Here is an 18,060-nt window from a genome sequence, read left to right as displayed (position 1 = left end):
TTCAAGTCCTTGACGTCTCCTTTATAAAGATAATATTAGCATTCTTCCAAGCTCCTGGTACTCTCGAGGTCACAAGGCATTGCATATATAGGATGGCTAGTTCTACTAGCAGAATCTCCCCTCCCTCCTTCAACAAATCTGCTGTTACCTGATCCTCACCAGCTGCTTTCCCGCTTTTCATTCCTACTAAGGCTTCCGTTATTTCCTCTTCGCTTACTGCTACGGGATGTCCCATTGCTGTGCGCTGCGGCTTCTCTCATTAACGTTCTGATTGCATTGGCTACCGCATAGATTTGTGTCTCTTTGGCTATTTGATATCTTATCCATATTGCTAATGATATTGCCCTCTTTGTCTGTTAACGCATACATCATGTACCAAGCATACAAGGTGTTCAGCTTTAAGCAGCTAGTGAAAGATGGAGGTGGAGCATCACACTTTAAGACTGTTTTGAGTGCTTTCTGAAGGGTTAAGAAATATGATGACTAGTGTGTCATGGGATTCGGATAAATCTTCTGGTGAGCCCGTTCCAGGAAGCAGTGTTTGTAGCTCCTACTCCAACATATACACAGCCACTGTGATGCTTTGAATAGCTATAGTAGTCACAAAACAGCGCTGTTTGAAAATACCTGTTGCAGTGGAGACGCTGGAGATGTGTGACTTTGTGTTAGTGCTTGCTGGGCGCCATGCTGAGCAGTGGCAGCAACAGCTGTGCCATCGCCTGGCTGCTGTGAAAGGGGTTCCTGCTGTAAATGAATAATGAGGTGCATCACATGCTCGCAGTGGAACGCCAGCCTTAGCTAAAAAGATGCATGTAATTCAACAGACAGATGTACCAATCTGAGACTGTCAATATGGAACACAGCCAGTGGGCGAGAGTGCACCCATTTCTTAAGAAAGCAACAGCAGAGAAATGCATTGTTAGTACAGCAGGTCTACCATATTTTTGAGAAGGGATAGTGGGGTGTCTCTCCTCAGGCTCACCCAGCTATTCCCCATGAAGTGTGTATGGTATGTGTATGAGGAATTATATATGCAGAACTGCCGTATCTGTATAATAAGGGAGCTAATTATACTCATTGGCATCCACCCAAGCGCAGCTATGCGGCTAAAAGAAAGCTATAAATTTTTTGCGGGATTCCCCTAAACATTTGGCCAAGCTTTCTGCCTGTGCTTTGTCTTTTTTTCTTTGTCTCATGCTTCCCTTTTTCCTTATGTGTATGACATTTACCGTATTTACTCGCGTAATTTGCGCCCGCACATAGATTGCGCACCCCAAAAAGTTTCAAACTTTTAACCCGATTAAAAAAAAAAAAAACTACTCGCACATTTTGCGCACTATGCTGAGCCAGACCACCAGCATGTACGCGGGTGCGAACTGTGCCGTTTACCCGGCTTGCTCGCGCTGGCGGTCGCTGTCCCGGACGAACAGTTGCTCGCGCGCCCGAATCCAAAACTCTACCGTACCGTTTGCTATACGGTTTGCCGCTAGTCAGTCGGGCCACACGCAAGGGCCCCGTTTTATTGCCCGTTATCTCCTCCCACAGCTGACTTCGCGATTGAATCTTTGCGCGTTTATTGCTTTGAGCTAAGCACGTGCCGTCATGTCATGCCACCCCGCGGGGAGCTATAGCGTGGGGAAGGGGGGGGGGGGGGGACGTGTCAACCTTGTTGCCATGGGGCGAGGGGTGCCAACCTTTTTTTTAGGACGTGTTCGGATAACTCGCTTGCGCGTAAATTGCGCACCCTCTTTTTGGCGCCCTAATTAAAGAAAAAACGTGCGCAAATCACGCGAGCAAATACGTACGGTGCTCTATGCCTTATGGAACTTCTTCGTGATTTCCTTTGTAAACGAACTATAGTTTTAAGGAATTACAGTGCTCTCTCAGTGACACTTCCCAGGTGCTATGGCCGAGATGACAACAAAAAATGCACCGCCTACTGCTAGGCGCAAACATTTGCACACTACAAGTAATATAAATTAAATAGAAATGATGCCCCAAGGAAAACTGTGGTGTGCTCGATGCTCTCTTTTTTTATTTTCTTTTAATGATGGAGTGCGTAAGCTAATAAATGAATAAATTATCATGTACAGTAAGCAGAATTTCACCAGAGCCATATATAAACCGCAGCCAGTTTAGGAGTATAATGACACAATTACTTTTTATCAGTGCGGGAGTACTGTAGCCGCGCTACTCGATCATAACGTCTAGCTAAAGCCATTTATTCACAAATCGTTCTATTTCTTGCACGAACACCTAAAACATCATATTGAACGCATGCTTATGCAGTCAAGTTATAATAAAGCACCTTCTCAATAAGAGCATTTCTTTCCAATCTCTTGAGAATGTATAGAAGGTGGTTCCTCACCTGAAGGGGGACGGCATCCGCACGTATACGAACTACGAGCGGCGACATCCGATCGAAGTGCTCGGGCAGGAAATGTTTTGAACATACGCAGGTCCATTTTGCTGGCTCCCAGTCTCTTTGGCCTGGTCTAACGGCCTCAGTCCACTGCCTCCTTCGCTCTGGATCTTTCGGAAACCTGTTTGAAAACAATATTATTCACTGCACTCGGACAAAGAGCCACCAATAAGGCCGGGGCGGTACGAATACCACGTTCACGCCGTGTCGTGCGTTATGTTCTGCGAGCATGCATTTTACTCATTACGCAGTCAATAAAATACGAAAACAAAATGCAGTATACTTACGTGTGGAAAGTGACGCCCGGTTCTTGTCCTGGCGTGCGCGACCGACACCCAGGAACGCAGCAGCTGGGCATCGCAGCGTCTTTGTTGTCAATGGGAGCAGAAGTCTCACTTTCCGCCGTGTCTGACAGCTGCCGACAGCCTGGCGCGGCGCGAAATCGTCTGCTCGCGCCGCTCGCGTTGATCTTCACGGCGCTCGCATGCCATTGGCTGAGAAAACGGCCAAGTGTCATGGCGGAGCCCTCGCTTCCGGATTCAAAAAATGTGACGTAGCAGCGTCTCCTCTTTTCCTTCTTTCCTCAATGATGGGGGTGATCCAGAATTGAGCGGCACGCTTCATCCTCTCAAACCATCATCGCGCATTAAGCGTATCAAGCATGAAATCCAACTTGGGCTTAATATGAATTACATCCCCGAGAAAAGTTGCACTGCGCTGTCTCCCTTCATAAGGGTTATTGCCACGACGAGCTGCGCAGAGAACTGCTCGTTCTACCTTCATATGTATCATCGAGATTGTATCGACCCCATGTCGCACAAACGCTTTTTCCAATTTTTTGATTCCATGCACGTCGAGAAACTGGAAGCATCTCCCTTCTTCCATCTCAATGATTACTGAAATTTTACCATTTATAAACACTATACTCAATGAATAGATTAACACGCTTTAACATCGTTATTTTTTGAAGAAATTATTATTTTTGTTTATATTACTGTTTATTACTTGTCTGCTGCAGTATTATGTGTCAGTTGTCATGCGACCAATTGCCTTTTCAATGCTGTATGCCTTCAGGATATAAATAAACAAATAAATAAGTAATAAATAAACTCTTAATCCTAACAATTACAGACCAGTATCACTTAGATCAGTGTCCTGAAAAATAATGGAGGACATTACGTTAGCAAGCATCACTGACTATTGGAGGCGACATTTTTTTCACTCCTACCTAGCATGGATTTCACAAATATTTTTCTAGACACCCAGCTCCTTTCTTTAGCAAGAACTTCCACGCATATTTAGATATTCGTTTTGCAAATAATTGCGAACTTTGTCAGCATTTTACAACGTAATCCATTAGGTGTTATTACATATACTAAACATGTTTTGTATGGATACAGCCATAATTGACTGGATGCACAATTTCTTCACATTTCTGTCTGGTTCGTCTTTGATAAAGAAGTGAGCTTCCTCTCGGCACCAATTATTTCAGGTGTGCCTGAACGGTCAGTGCTGGGTGCCATGTTTTCTACAGACATAAATTACTTACATACTTACGTTTTATATAATATATGCTAGTTTTTCGACGATTGCGTGCTCTAACTTATGATCACTAGTGTTTCTGTCTGTACATCGCTTCAATCTGACGACGAAAGCATCACTATGCGGCGTCCTAATTGTACGGTGATATTAAATGCATTGTATAAGGAAGTGCAAATCAGTGAGTGTTTCTCGTAATTACCTGACCTCTCCGACTTATAATCTTACCAATACTCCATTGAAAAGTAGAACCTCTTACCGTCACCTTGGTGTTAACAATACTAACAACTTTTCTTGAAATTTACACAGAACACACCACATCAAGAGCTCTTAATAGGCTTGAATACTTTAGCAGAAACTTCTCTTTAGACCCGTCACCATTGAAACTGCTATTATGCACAATCTATATACGGCCACGGGTCAAATTGGCAACAACCTTCTGGGATCTTGGTCATACTACTCTTATTCAAAACTCTTGAGAGAATGAAAATCTTTAAGATATATTCATCCTTAGTAACCATCATAGAACCGCCAGTGTAACCAAAGCCAAAGCCATTTGCACATCCCATCATTATCCTTGCATAGAAAATTTCATAATCAGTTTTGGCGATTTCTTACTTCACTTTCGTATGCTTGCATTGCTATTTTCACTCTAAAGCCGCGTATAATATTACCATTTCATTGTTGATGTTCCACATGTGATGTGCCACTATAAATAATAACTTTTAGCGATTTCCTCTGCATTCCTCTAACCCCTTTTTGACGCGGCAGCGACCTGCTATTTTACATTCAAAATGGCCTTCCTTCACACACACACACACACACACACACACACACACACACACACACACACACACACACACACACACACACACACACACACACACACACACACACACACACACACACACACACACACACACACACACACACACACACACACACACACACACACACACACACACACACACACACACACACACACACACACACACACACACACGCACGCACGCGCACGCGCACACACACACACACACACACGCACGCACGCGCACGCGCACGCGCGCGCGCACACACACACACACACACACACACACACACACACACACACACACACACACACACACACACACACACACACACACACACACACACACACACACACACACACACAGGTGTATATATATATATATTGCCAGGTGGCGCTGAGGCAAAAAAGACGTTGATGCTGGTGGCGCTCGGATTGAAGGTGGTTGAGGTTCGCCGTCTCCACTCCGGAAGGACGTGCTGCCGAGCCCACTCTTGCCGGATCGCTGTCTTGTCACTAACACCGTAACAAATCTGGGGGAGGTGCTTTATTTTTAACGAGGATAACCAGCGAGGACCATGGGCTGTTGGAAGGCTGGATAACGGCATCTTCGAGCATCTCTATAACTAGTGACTTAATGACTTCGCGTTCTGTAGACGATACGCGATAGCGGTGTTGACGGATTGGGTGTACGTCATCGAACGTCCCAATAAGGTGCTTGGTTGTGCTAGTTAGACGCAGTTTCGACAAAATGGCGAAACACTCTCTGTATTCAAGCAATAGTGCACAAATCTGTTCCCGTTGGCTGGTTGACAGCTCGGAGTGGACGTCGAGGCTCTCGAGGGAGAAAGGAGGGTGCACTGGTTCTGAGGAGAAGCACTCGGAAACGCCGGAGATGCGTTCGACAAAGGCTACGGAAGTGCCGCGAAAAAGATGCCGATGCTCGTGCGTAAAATTGGTAGCAAGTGGCTGTGACTGGCCACTGTGAAGAGGGATCAGACTGCGGGCCACGCACACGCCTTGAATCAGCAGTAATGAAAGGTTGGTTTCGGTGATGGTGTCACTGTCCTGAAATGATACGCACTGGACCGTAATGAAGGCGCTGGTTCGAGGCGACAGGGTGACAGCGTCCGTATAAACTCGAAGCATCTCGCTTGGTCGCGGAGCAGTGCTGAGGGCGATAGCATTCTGAGTTGAAAACGTGACCTTGTTATCGCAAAGGTCAATAATCGCCCCATATTCACGCAGAAAATTGGCGCCTAAGATGAGGTCGCGCGATCAGTTATCCAGAACAAGACAGCTGACGAGAAATGTGGACTCTCCGACTTGAATTCGCGCGGTGCACATGCCGAGAGGTGCAATCAGATGACCACCCGCAGTGCGAACGTCTGTGCCAGCCCATGATGTAAGAACCTTTTTGAGGATGACGGCCAGCTGGCTGCTTAGAATCGAATAATCAGCACCACTATCTAATAACGCTCGAACGTGGCGACCATTGAGAATCACAGGTATGTCTACGGATAGCCGCTCGCGAGTTGAAGGCTGCGAACGGGACGATCGGGCACAGGCGTCGTTGTCTGCATGCTTTGCCACCGATAATTCGTCGGCGTTGTAATGGCGTCAGTTCGTCGGAGCGATCGAGGAGCGCGGGCGTCGTAATCGTCGATGCGCCGTCATGTGTCAGCGTCGATGTGTCGGAGCGAGCGGGGACTGCGGACCTCGTTACCGTCGAAGCGTAGTTATGTCGAGGGAGTGTCGATGTGTCGAAGTGAACGGCGACCGCGGAGTTTGGAATCGTCGAGGCGTCATGTTGCGTCTGCGTCGATGGGGGGTCCCCCGCACAGCGATGATGTCCAGCGAGCCCACCCCCTAAGGTCGCTGGCTGCAGTTTTTTTCCCGCCGTGGGCTGGGCGACCAGCCGTGCGCCACCCGGGAAAAATTTGCGGTAGATGGTGAAGGACGACCCCTCGGCGATGGGGATCGGGCCTGATGACGACGAGACTGTAGCCAACGTTGGTCTTGAAGAAAATCCGCGACAGCCCGGGGTCGTTCGCCATAGCGGGGTCGAGGAGAATCGGCGGGAAACCCTTCGAGGCCCAGACGGCGGTAGGGGTAGTGCCGATAGAGGTGACCCGGTTCGCCACAGTGAAAGCATAGTGGGTGTCGGTCGGGTGTGCGCCACACGTCGGTTTTGCGCGCGGGTGGTTGGGAGGTTCCGCGTACTGCAGCACGACTGCAGGAGGCCCCGACACTTCAGCAAGAGCAGGAACGAAAGACGTCGAAGCCGGAGCAGGGCACCGCAGGGCTTCGGCGTAGGCGAGACGACTATCGGCCGAGACAGGAGGTGCGATGGAGCATTCGCCTGCGAGAGTTTGACCTCACCATCGTTTTTAAGTCCGGACATAAGCATGAAGACGCCGACGCCCACTCTCGTGCGCCTGTCGATCTTGCAACCCCCGACAGGGACGACGATATCAGTTTCCTTGGGGCTATCCATTCTCCTGATTTGTCAACCCAGCAGCGCGCCGATTCGCTGAGACGACACCTCATCGATTATTTGGAAAGTCAAACGGCCACCATTCCTAAATGTTTTTCTCGACACCTGTCGTAGTTTACCCTGAAACGAGGCGTGCTCTATAAGAAGAACCCGGTTCCAGATCGCGAGCTTACCTGCTCATCGTGCCCACAATTCTTCGAGAGGAAATACTTTCTGCATGCCACAACGAACCAACCTCTGGCCATTTGGGATACTCTCGCATGCTTTCCAGCAGTTCTACTGGCCCGAACTTGCGACGGTTGTTAAACGCTGTGTTCAGAGCTGTCGGCAATATCAGCACCGTACCCCGGCCTCCAAACCTCCGGGGCTCATCCAACCTAGTGCACCACCACGTGCTCCGCTCGATTAGGTCGGCATGGATCTTATCGGCTCTTTCCCTTTGTCCTCAGGTGGCAACTGGTGAATCATCATTGCCACAGACTACCTCACTCGATACGCCGAGGCCAAAGCCTTACCCCGTGGCATAGCGTCTGAGGTTGCGAATTTCTTCATGAATCAGATCCTACTTCGGCACGGTGCCCCGACCTTCGTCATTACCGACCAAGGGACCACCTTTACTCCCCAGATGATGGCCTAAATATTTCAACTCGGCGGTACGACCACGCGTAACGCAACTGCTTACCACCCGCAAGCAAACGGGCTCACAGAGCTGCTTAATAAGACCATGGCGGACATGCTGGTGATGCACGTCGATGTCCAACTTAGGACTTGAGACATGATCATACCGTACGTGACATTCGCCTGTAACACAGCAGTTCAAAAGACGACCTGTTTCACACCATTCCGCCTCCTCTACGGCACAAAGGTTCAGACCATACTCGACGCAATGCTTCCTTGTGCAACCGATGACCAACTTTCTGTTGACACTGAACAGTTTGCCTACGAAGCCGAGCAGACTCGTCAGCTAGCATGCATTCACATCACAAAAGTAACAAGATAAAGACTCGCGCCGATACAACCTCCGGCACAGACAAGTCTTCCACAATCCCGGCTGCCAGGTTTCGGTGTGGATACCTGTTCGACGGCGAGGCTTCTTAGAAAAGGTCATTTTTCGCTATTTTTGCGCCCTTAAAAAGTTTTGCGACGCGTCAGCGATGTTAATTACTAAGTACTCCCGAACGTGGCACTTTCACCGCAGAGACGTCGACTACACCATCCAGAGGTCGTCCATGTTTTACGCACAAAGTCGTATTTTTTGCGGTGACCCCCCAGATTCTTCGAACATTTCTTGTGTGCTTTTGTGTGCTTTTGTTCGCGCGCTCTTCTTCGCGCGTTTCTTTAAGAGGGGAGGAATGCCATGTGGCGCTCAAGCAAAAATACGTTGACGCTGGTGGCGCTCGGATTGAAGGACGTTGAAGTTCGCCGTCTCCCTCCGCAAGGACGGCTACCGAGCCCTCTCTTGCCGGGTCCCTGTCTTGTCACTAACACCGTGACAGTATATATATATATATATATATATATATATATATATATATATATATATATATATATATCAGACAAGGCAAATGAAATGAGGGACTCGTTTGGCAAACATGTGAAGGAAGCCAACAATCACCAAACTACGGTGCACACGGGAATGTTTCTAATTTTTTTAAAATCTTTAGTGCGTACTAATTAGTTTCAAGAAAATTAATTATAAAGGAGCAGAAAAAAAAAACCATGCCGCCGGTGGGATCCGAACCCACGACCTCCGAATACCGCGTCCGGTGCTATATCAACTGAGCTACGGCGATGGCTGTCCAATCTGCTGCTTTCGTGGGTATTTATGTTTTGCGTGTAAGCGAACCTTGAGAGTGTTCACCAGCACCACCCTCGCCCATAGTGGTGGACGTAGCACGTCCTGCAATACCGCGAGTGTGACGTAGAACATCATGCCATAGGTAGCATAAGAGGGTTTTCGTGCAGTTTCCGTCCTCGCCTTTAGATGACGTTACAGGACGTGCTACGTCCACCGCTATAGGCGAGGGTAGCTCTGGTGAACACTCTCAAGGTACGCTTACACGCAAAACACAAATACCCACGAAAGCAGAAGATTGGATAGCCGTCGCCGTAGCTCAGTTGGTAGAGCACCGGACGGGGTATTCGGAGGTCGTGGGTTCGGATCCCACCGGCGGCATGGTTGTTTTTCTGCTCCTTTATAAGTAATTTTCTTTAAACTAATTCATTGGTACTACGTTAAAAAAATTAGAAACATTCCCTTCTGCACCTTGGTTTCGTGACTGTTCGCTTTATTCATATGTTTGTCAAACGAACCTCTCATTTCATTTGCATTGTCTGCTTTAGCTTAACGAGGGTCTCGGTTCTGGCAGTCTTGATGCCATAGGTAGCATAAGAGGGTTCTCGTACGATTTCCGCCCTCGCCGTTAGATGACGTTCTACGTCACACTCGCGGTATTGCAGGACGTGCTACTTGGCGCTGGTGAACACACTCAAGGTTCGCTTACACGCAAAACATAAGTACCCACGAAAGCAGCAGATTGAACAGCCGTCGCCGTAGCGCAATTGGTAGAGCACCGGACTTGATATTCGGAGGTCGTGGGTTCGGATCCTACCGGTGGCATGGTTGTTTTTTCTGCTCCTTTATAAGTAATTTTCTTTAAACTAATTCAATGGTTATAACATTAAAAAAAAAGTTCAAAACATTTCCCGGTGCACCTTGGTTTCGTGACTGTTCGCTTCATATATATATATATATATATATATATATATATATATATATATATATATATATATAATTTTCAGTCCGAGAACGTCACGCATTTGCGGCGATGCGCTTTTCCAGACGACAGATGAGTTAGCAAGACCACTTCTTATGCCTAAGAAGATGTTGATTGTTGATGAGCTGGAGGTATGAAGGTAACTATCGCTTTGCTCTCACAACTGCGCATGTCTTTACTTTCCTTAACCCCCCCCCCCCCCCCCCCCCCCCGCTGATGGTATAGATATTGCAGCGCACTCATAGGCAGCCGAGCGTATTGTTTGAAAGTACCCCCCTCCTTCCCACATCAACAGGAACTGATTGTATACCGAAATGATGATTACCACTGCAGTCTGATGAGATAATACCCAACGCCAACAACAAGAGCCTGAACACGCTGAGTTAAACTGAAAAGCTCGTATATTTTTTGAAAACGATTCTGAAAAGTATTGCACCAATTGGTTGGTAGCTCTTGCAGTAAAGATTAAAATGTTCCCCGCTGCAAACAGGTAACACAGCGATTTAAAAGAAGTGAAGCGGGGTATAGCTGCCCGCCTGGGGCGCATCACCATCGCCAAGATACTTGAAGCTCACTGAAGCGTTCGTCGACGGCACCGAGCGCTGCTAGGAAGGCTCAGCATGTTCCAGGTTTGTTTTGGATTGTTTTGTGCGCACCACTCTGATTGAGAGAACTGGAGTCTTAACAATACAGTGCGCACAGTAAAGCTGAAAAACTTTTTTTCAGCAATTTTTTTGTTCGCAGCAACGTTGATATCGATTGTAAGCTTCCCTGTTCAGCAGACGTAAACATTTGAGCGCACTGCGATTGTCAGGAACTTGGCGCAGCACCCAAAAGCGCAGCGGTGGAAGCACAATCCTCGTCCCCTCATCGGGCAGCAGCGGAACCAGTTTGCGCACCGTGTGTCACCCGTTGGGCTGGCTGTCGTCGTCTCTCGAACGGCCGCGTATCCCGCCGCCAGTGGTCAGCCACGCCTATGTATAGCGCCACGCTGAGTCGTCTTCCCACTGAAACCAGGTCACGCGCTCCTATAGACGCCCAACATCATACGAGGGGCCCCGCTGTGGAAACGCTGAGAATACAAAAACAAGGGACGTGACGAGGAAGTCTCCCTCCCGCAAAGCAGCAGCCACCATGAGAGACCAGTCACGTCACTTTGCTCAGGCAATGTGCGCATTTCGGTGTAGGTCTTATGTGAGTGCTGCATGTCAGGCGTGGGTATGGTTTCGCGCCGTTTTCCGTCCATGTGTCCACCAGTGCATCGGGCGATTCGCAGCAGCCACGGTGGAACGAACCTTTGCCTCGCAGGCGTTGCCACTTTAGCCGCACCAGATCACCTCTCACAAGGCAGTGGAGCATAACCTGCCCCTGCGGCGGCATGCACGCACTAGGCGTACGCAATTAAGGCGGCTGTGAGCACGGTCCTTCGAACGCATTCGCAGCACTCGTTCAACGGACGTCATCTGCTATTCGACTCGCGGAGGCTTCCTCGAGAGAACGCATCACTCATACCGGCCTGAGAACAGATATTCTGTTTCGAAGCTTCGCCACCTAGCGATACGGGCATCGCACGGCACTCCGGCCGCAGCGCGTGGTCCAAGCAAGCGTGCGCCCTGCACACCTCGCAGGCCCAGCCGTCTCTCGACGCATCAGAGATCGCAGCCACATGAAGGGTGTCCACTCAGTCCCCCACCTCTCGGCCTCTCCGTATCTCTTTGGCCGTTCACGGCACGCTTTTCCTTTCAGGGTAGCTGTGGAGACTTTTCAAGACCAGCACTAGTCATGCCGAAGAAGCGACTTTATTACAGGTTACGAAACTTTAGAAGTAAGCCAACAGTCATCGAGACCAAGGACAGTCATTCAAACCAAGGTTTCACTAACCGTTGGCTTTCTTCATATGCACGTCATAGCGAGCCCCTCCTTTCCCTATCCTTTTCTGTTTAAGCTATCAAACATCAGTACTGCCTACCATGTGTTGAGACAGATGAAGGACCTCCGCCGTGATTTTTCCTATCCATCGAGTGTTTTATTTGACTCATTTCGCAAAGCGCCACACAAGTCAGAACTAACAGGTACTTTGTCCATTGCACCACGACAGGGACAGACATGAGTACACAAACAGCGTCATGCTTGTGTACTCTCGATCCATGTCGTGGTGCACTGTGCACTGCTGTCAGTATGCTTTAAGCTTTGCTTATTCTTACTACGAGCGATTCAAAGTATTTTAGAATGTATTTTTTGGGAGTTTTTGTCTTCTTTGTTATACGAGTTTCTCATATTCTTTGTCCTTATCCGCGCACTGCTTACTGAGAAGATTGGTCAGTTGTGGTGCCAATGAACCGCTTGAATGTGCAAGATTTTTTTGTTTGCCGAAACAAATTAAAAACAATAACTTTAAAAAACTTGTTTGCATTGTCCGTGCCCCACTGCTCCCATTTTCTACTATTCCTCTTCTGGTAGCATTCAGTTCCACCGCAGCATTTGATCCCGAGGGGTCTTTTACAGGTCAGCCTATCAGTCAGCCCAGCTGTTTCAGGACTAGTGAACTTGCTGTGCAGCTGAGTGGCCGTCAAAGAAGCCACAAGTAGAGACCATCAGCGGATCCCTGTGGCGCTTACTGGTATTAGGGCTGCGGCGTTTCAGGACTGAATATTACCACTCATTACGGAAACTATCGCTGCCAATTAAGGGCTCATCAGAGCAAGACCTTACATTGGTAATCGGGTATACTGCGCGAACCCTGATCATTTTAAGTTCCTGGTAAATTGCGTTAGTTCTGTTAAGCTTAAAGTTTCTGATTTTTTTTCTAAAATTAAATTAGTTGTCTTCAAAGAGTCATACCATTGCTTTTATCGCCACATTTCTAGGAGAAAGTACTTGCTGTGTGTTCGCCAAGCCATTATTACAAAGGCAGCGCCATCGCTCTGCACGTTTCCATACATGGTCACAAATAACGCTGTACGCACCGCTACATCGCATGAAAGGCAGTTACTGGCTTTAGGGTGTTCAGTGCATTGAAACACGCTTCGATGTACTTATTACTTCCAACCGGAATCGGAGGACAGATGTTATGCTGACAATTGGTAGCGAAACGAAATGAGCCAGCTACAAAGCGCTTCGGTGCTATTATTGAGGTATGCATGCAATGTACGGGGTCTGAAGAGTAAGCCGTTAGGGCATGAACTGGTGCAAACTAGAGCGACGTGCATTATATTAATTGTTTACAGCTCCTGAAGACTTTTTGGCTCTGTGAGAAAAACACTGTCACTTCTTTGTCCTCAGCGAAAAAAAAAATCGCCCATGCCTTTTTTTATAGTATTAGAAGTACCAACAACATTATGTTAGAGGACACAGCGTCGATAAAGATTCTTTTGGATATTCCAGCAAGGATTCAGTCCAAGTTGTTCGTTACGAGGCATAGGTGACAAAAAGCTGCTGACGCAAGAAAATAGGACGATACACTTAGAGGACGAGGTTCGGAGCGACATCGCGGAAAGCGGTTCTTTTCCGAGAAATAAGCCCAGCCGGTAGTTGACGCTGGTCCTCCCTCTCAGTGTTCCGTCCTCGATTTCTAGCACCAAATGGCATTTCTTATGTTATGTCTCTTCTGATATTCGTTTTTTTTTCTCTTGACTACACGCTAGTGGAATCCGCTGCTGGTTACATCGGAAGCAGTACGAGATGAAGTTTCTGTGATTATTGACATATTGTACAATACCTAAAATATTTTTGCAGCACACGCTATTAGCGCTGTGTGTGCGATGGCGCAACGCCCGAAGTCAGGAGCATTTTTGACGTCAGTATCACGTGGCTCGTGGTGCGTGGCTCATGAATGTGCCATCTCTCAATCGCTCACAACGGCGGTAGAAAGAATGGGTCACTCGAAACAGCACTCGGAAGAACTTCGCGAACGTCGCCGCAAATATAAGCGGTAACGACGACAACGTGAAGATCCAGAATTACAGGCCCGTGAAAAAGAGCGAACGCATCCTTACAGGTAATTACTCGCGACGCCCAGGAGACGGAAAAACGGCGCCAGGATCTGGCAGTGCGAAGCCTAATCCCACGGGTGCAAAATAAAGGCGCCATTCAACGTTTGGCCACTCCTGTAGCACCGATATGCTAGGTTCTGCATGTTCGGTCGGCGAGAAACTCTAAAACACGGCTAGAATATAAGTGCCAACTGTACGCTTGACCGTCTTTACGATCAGTAACATGTAGCGACGCAGAGTTGAGAGATTGGCTCGTACTTGAATTCCCGGCATCTGAGATGGTCGTAAGATGTAATTTGCTCGCTCCCGTTTCGTGCTTGGTGTTCATCATTGTGTATAAACTGCCATTTCTGCTACATGAGCCCTGGTAAGAACTGGGATTATGAGATAGTTAAATATACGTACAGAAATAACTCTGCACGGCAACGCATTTCAAAACAACAGGCAAACCGAGATTGAACGGAACTCGCATTGCCAATTCACACGCATGCTTGGATGTTAGACCTGCCGTGGATTTTCAGTTGTAATAATCTCGAAGTCTCTCTCGAGGTTTAAAACAAGTGTTTTTCAAAGCCTGCTGTCAGGCGGCTTCGTAAGGTCGCACCCTGCTCACTACATGATGCTACTAGTTTTGGCAGTCAGAGCAGTAAACATTACCGACGACTGTGGTGCATAACTGCTCGGGGCCGACAGTCCAGACTTTACGAGTCGTTATTATGCGCACGAATCAAGCAAACCTCACAAATTTTCTCCTTTGTTGCGTTAGCTTTACAGCGCTTATTCAGAACCCTCGGAGACTGAGTGATGTGCCATGACATTGCTGGCTGCGTTCCTTTCGCTTTAAACAACCTTTGGTCACCATTACTGCTGGCTGATGCCACTAACCGAGAAATTTTCGTTGCCGACGACGCGGTGTTTGGTGCTAAACAAATGAAAACCGCATACTAGTGTTGCGCTATACAGTGCCCTGCGGAGCTGTGCCTTACATTGTTCACAGTAACATCGCGCTGTAACCTGTTCACTTCACGCTTGTTGCGCTCACAACGTGCAAAACAGTGACATCTAGCGATGCGGCATACAATTTCGGAGCGCTCGTGTCGTCTGCCCTCGTTTTCTTCTGTACTTGCGCTAATAGTTAACTTGATAAATTAAGTAGCCCAACTTCACGGTGTGCCGATCGACATTGAGTGCGGCTGCCCCACTGGCTTGAAATCGGGCTGCTAGTTGGTCTGTACATGGTGCGCAAACGTGTCTGTACGTATGCCCTCTGTCAAATGTTTTAAGCCCAAGGCGTTTGCTTCTGATTCATGCCGTGTGGCTCGTTTTGCATCTCCAGCAATCTGTTGAAGGTGAAATAAATCGTCATCCTCACCCCTCCAATGGTGAGGACTTCCACGGATACTACAGGAGACTCCCTACACGGGCTCTAAACCCCCTGGACTCTAAACAGTTGAAAAATGTTGTGCCAAATGAATTTATCCGGAAGTCTCCAAAACAGTGCGCTTCGCGTCGAATCTTGCCGCTGAGCACGCTACCATGCCTATTTAAGACAGAAAAAAAAATTGCACGGTTTAGTCTATGAAATTTTCAAGCCCCCTTTGCCCAAACAAACCCTGAAGTCTTGTGGGCAACGAAATCAAAACTGCAGTAAGTGCTTGAGTTTCTGCGCTATCTGACTTAGTACGTCCTATGCCTTTATGACCTATATCGCTGCGTCCGTATCGCAAACTTGTGAAACAAACAGGCAGTCAGTTTGTAAAGAGCACCATAACTGCGCCATCCGGAACTGCCGCTTCCCTGTGACATCACCCTGCGTCCGGAGCTGCAGCTCATCCGGATCACGTTGATCTGATAACGCCACTGGAACGGGAGTATAGCCGCTGGCTGGTGCATGGTAAACGCGGGCCGTTTCCGCGTTTTGCCTCGCGGCTCCCGCTGCATACGGCGCGCGGTCCGCTGCGCCCGTGACGTCCTCTTTGTGTTCAGCCGGCTGCCCCCAGCGTATTGTTCGCTGTGCCCGCGCGTAAATAGTGCCAGACAACCTAGTTGTCAGCTTCTGGGTGAGCGCCTATAGGCGGCGATTCGGTGGAAACCACGCTCGGCAAAGCTGTACGGTTTTCCTCATGGCAACGCGGTCGTATAAGCAACGGTAATGCGCTGTTAACACTTATTGCTCTCAGTAGCCGAATGTGATGCACGGTGCGCTGAACTATGTAGCATATTGTATTATTTTAAATAAGCAATACATTGTCAATATACCAGGGGATATTCGATAAGTTATCTACCCTTTATGAAAACAAACTATTCTGATGGAACAGAACTTCCTCCGCTTTAGTGCAATACCCTGTTAACTTCCCCACACTTATTCCCCTTCGCATTTAATAATAATAATAATAATAATAATAATAAATATTTTATTGCACATAACGTGTACAGGGCAATGAAACGAGCCTGTCAAAGCCTCTTGTGGCTTGAGGGACTTGGCCCGGCAAAGTCGGCAGACGGACGTGCAATATAAACATAAAATATGAACATAATATCAACACAATACTAACGCGAAATGAATAGTGACCAAGGTGCAAAAGGTTAGAAAAAGTAACATAATAATAATAATCAATCAATCAATGAATCAATCTTTATTTTTCGGTGCCTAGGAACAACCCAAAGGTGTTGGTGCTGGTACATCATTCACACGCGCAAAATGTAAATTTATTTCACCACAAAAGAAGACACTCAGGGGAGGTAATGCAGCAGTCAAGGCGATAGAAAAAAAAGACAAACTAGGCGTGACAGCAAGCATGAAGCAAAAAAGCGAAATTAAGAAAACAGCGAGAACAGCGGTAAATGAAAACAGCTAGCTAGAACAGGCAACAGACATATAAATAACTATGAAAAAATATAATAATAATAATAATAATAATAATAATAATAATAATAATAATAATAATAATAATAATAATAATAATAATAATAATAATAATAATAATAATAATAATAATAATAATAATAATAATAATAATAATAATAATAATAATAATAATAATAATAATAATAATAATAATAATAATGATGATAATAATAATAATAATAATAATAATAATAATAATAATAATAACAATATTAATATTAATAATTTATTGTGTCACCGTCAGTAGCAAATACAGGAGAGACAGGCCGGTGTAAGCCTTAAGGTGGCTTTAGGACCATGCCTAGAAAAAAATACATAGTGACAGAAAAGTATGACTCATGCGTATGTAGACGATGATAGCAAAGTAATAAACATGAAAAAGAACGCACTGAAAATTAGTACGTTCATTCGAAACACACTTTGCAGCCGACTGTTCGCAGCTCACGCATTGTTGTTTCATGTTCATAGGCTCTGATAATTTCGAGAAGCAAGCGACCAAGCGACGACACGAAGATTGTGGCGCTCCAAGCTGATAGCTGGTCATCGGACCACCTGCCGAGCTGCCTCGTGGCTACAGCCTGATCGCCTTCCATCGCGCAGGCGATCTGCGCCCCTACCGAGGCAGAAGCGGCTGACATCGCACGCAGCGCCCTCCACTCAGTCGCCTACAAAAGGGATCGTCCACACGCACCGAACGGGATTTGCAGCCGACTGTTCGCAGCTCACGCATTGTTGTTTCATGTTCATAGGCTCTGATAATTTCGAGAAGCAAGCGACCAAGCGACGACACGAAGATTGTGGCGCTCCAAGCTGATAGCTGGTCATCGGACCACCTGCCGAGCTGCCTCGTGGCTACAGCCTGATTGCCTTCCATCGCGCAGGCGATCTGCGCCCCTACCCAGGCAGAAGCGGCTGACATCGCACGCAGCGCCCTCCACTCAGTCGCCTACAAAAGGAATCGTCCACACGCACCGAACGGGATTTGCAGCCGACTGTTCGCAGCTCACGCATTGTTGTTTCATGTTCATAGGTGAGAGGGTTGTGACAAGAGCTTCTTCAACTTCGGTACTGTTTAGGATGCAAATCTCGAGTGTCGTTTGATTCACCATGGGCATTG

The 18,060-nt window shown here is 47.4% G+C and overlaps 1 long non-coding RNA gene and 1 other non-coding gene across 2 annotated transcripts; one reads left to right on the top strand and one right to left on the bottom strand.

Moving 5' to 3' along the window:
• Window positions 1–608: 608 nt before the first annotated feature.
• On the bottom strand, window positions 609–2,951 carry LOC144103955 (uncharacterized). Its single transcript, XR_013308388.1, has 3 exons — window positions 2,710–2,951; window positions 2,369–2,543; window positions 609–744 (listed from the first exon to the last, which is right to left on the bottom strand). It is a non-coding gene; the product is annotated as an uncharacterized LOC144103955 (long non-coding RNA).
• A 6,418-nt stretch (window positions 2,952–9,369) lies between these two features.
• Window positions 9,370–9,442, top strand: TRNAP-GGG (transfer RNA proline (anticodon GGG)). Its single transcript has one exon. It is a non-coding gene; the product is annotated as a tRNA-Pro (tRNA).
• The last annotated feature ends 8,618 nt before the right edge of the window (window positions 9,443–18,060 follow it).

The sequence above is a fragment of the Amblyomma americanum genome, chromosome 1, assembly GCF_052857255.1.
Source record: "Amblyomma americanum isolate KBUSLIRL-KWMA chromosome 1, ASM5285725v1, whole genome shotgun sequence".
Lineage (NCBI taxonomy): Eukaryota > Metazoa > Arthropoda > Arachnida > Ixodida > Ixodidae > Amblyomma > Amblyomma americanum.
The sequence above is the reverse complement of the archived record's forward strand: the minus strand, read 5'-3'. Positions and strand labels throughout refer to the sequence as shown.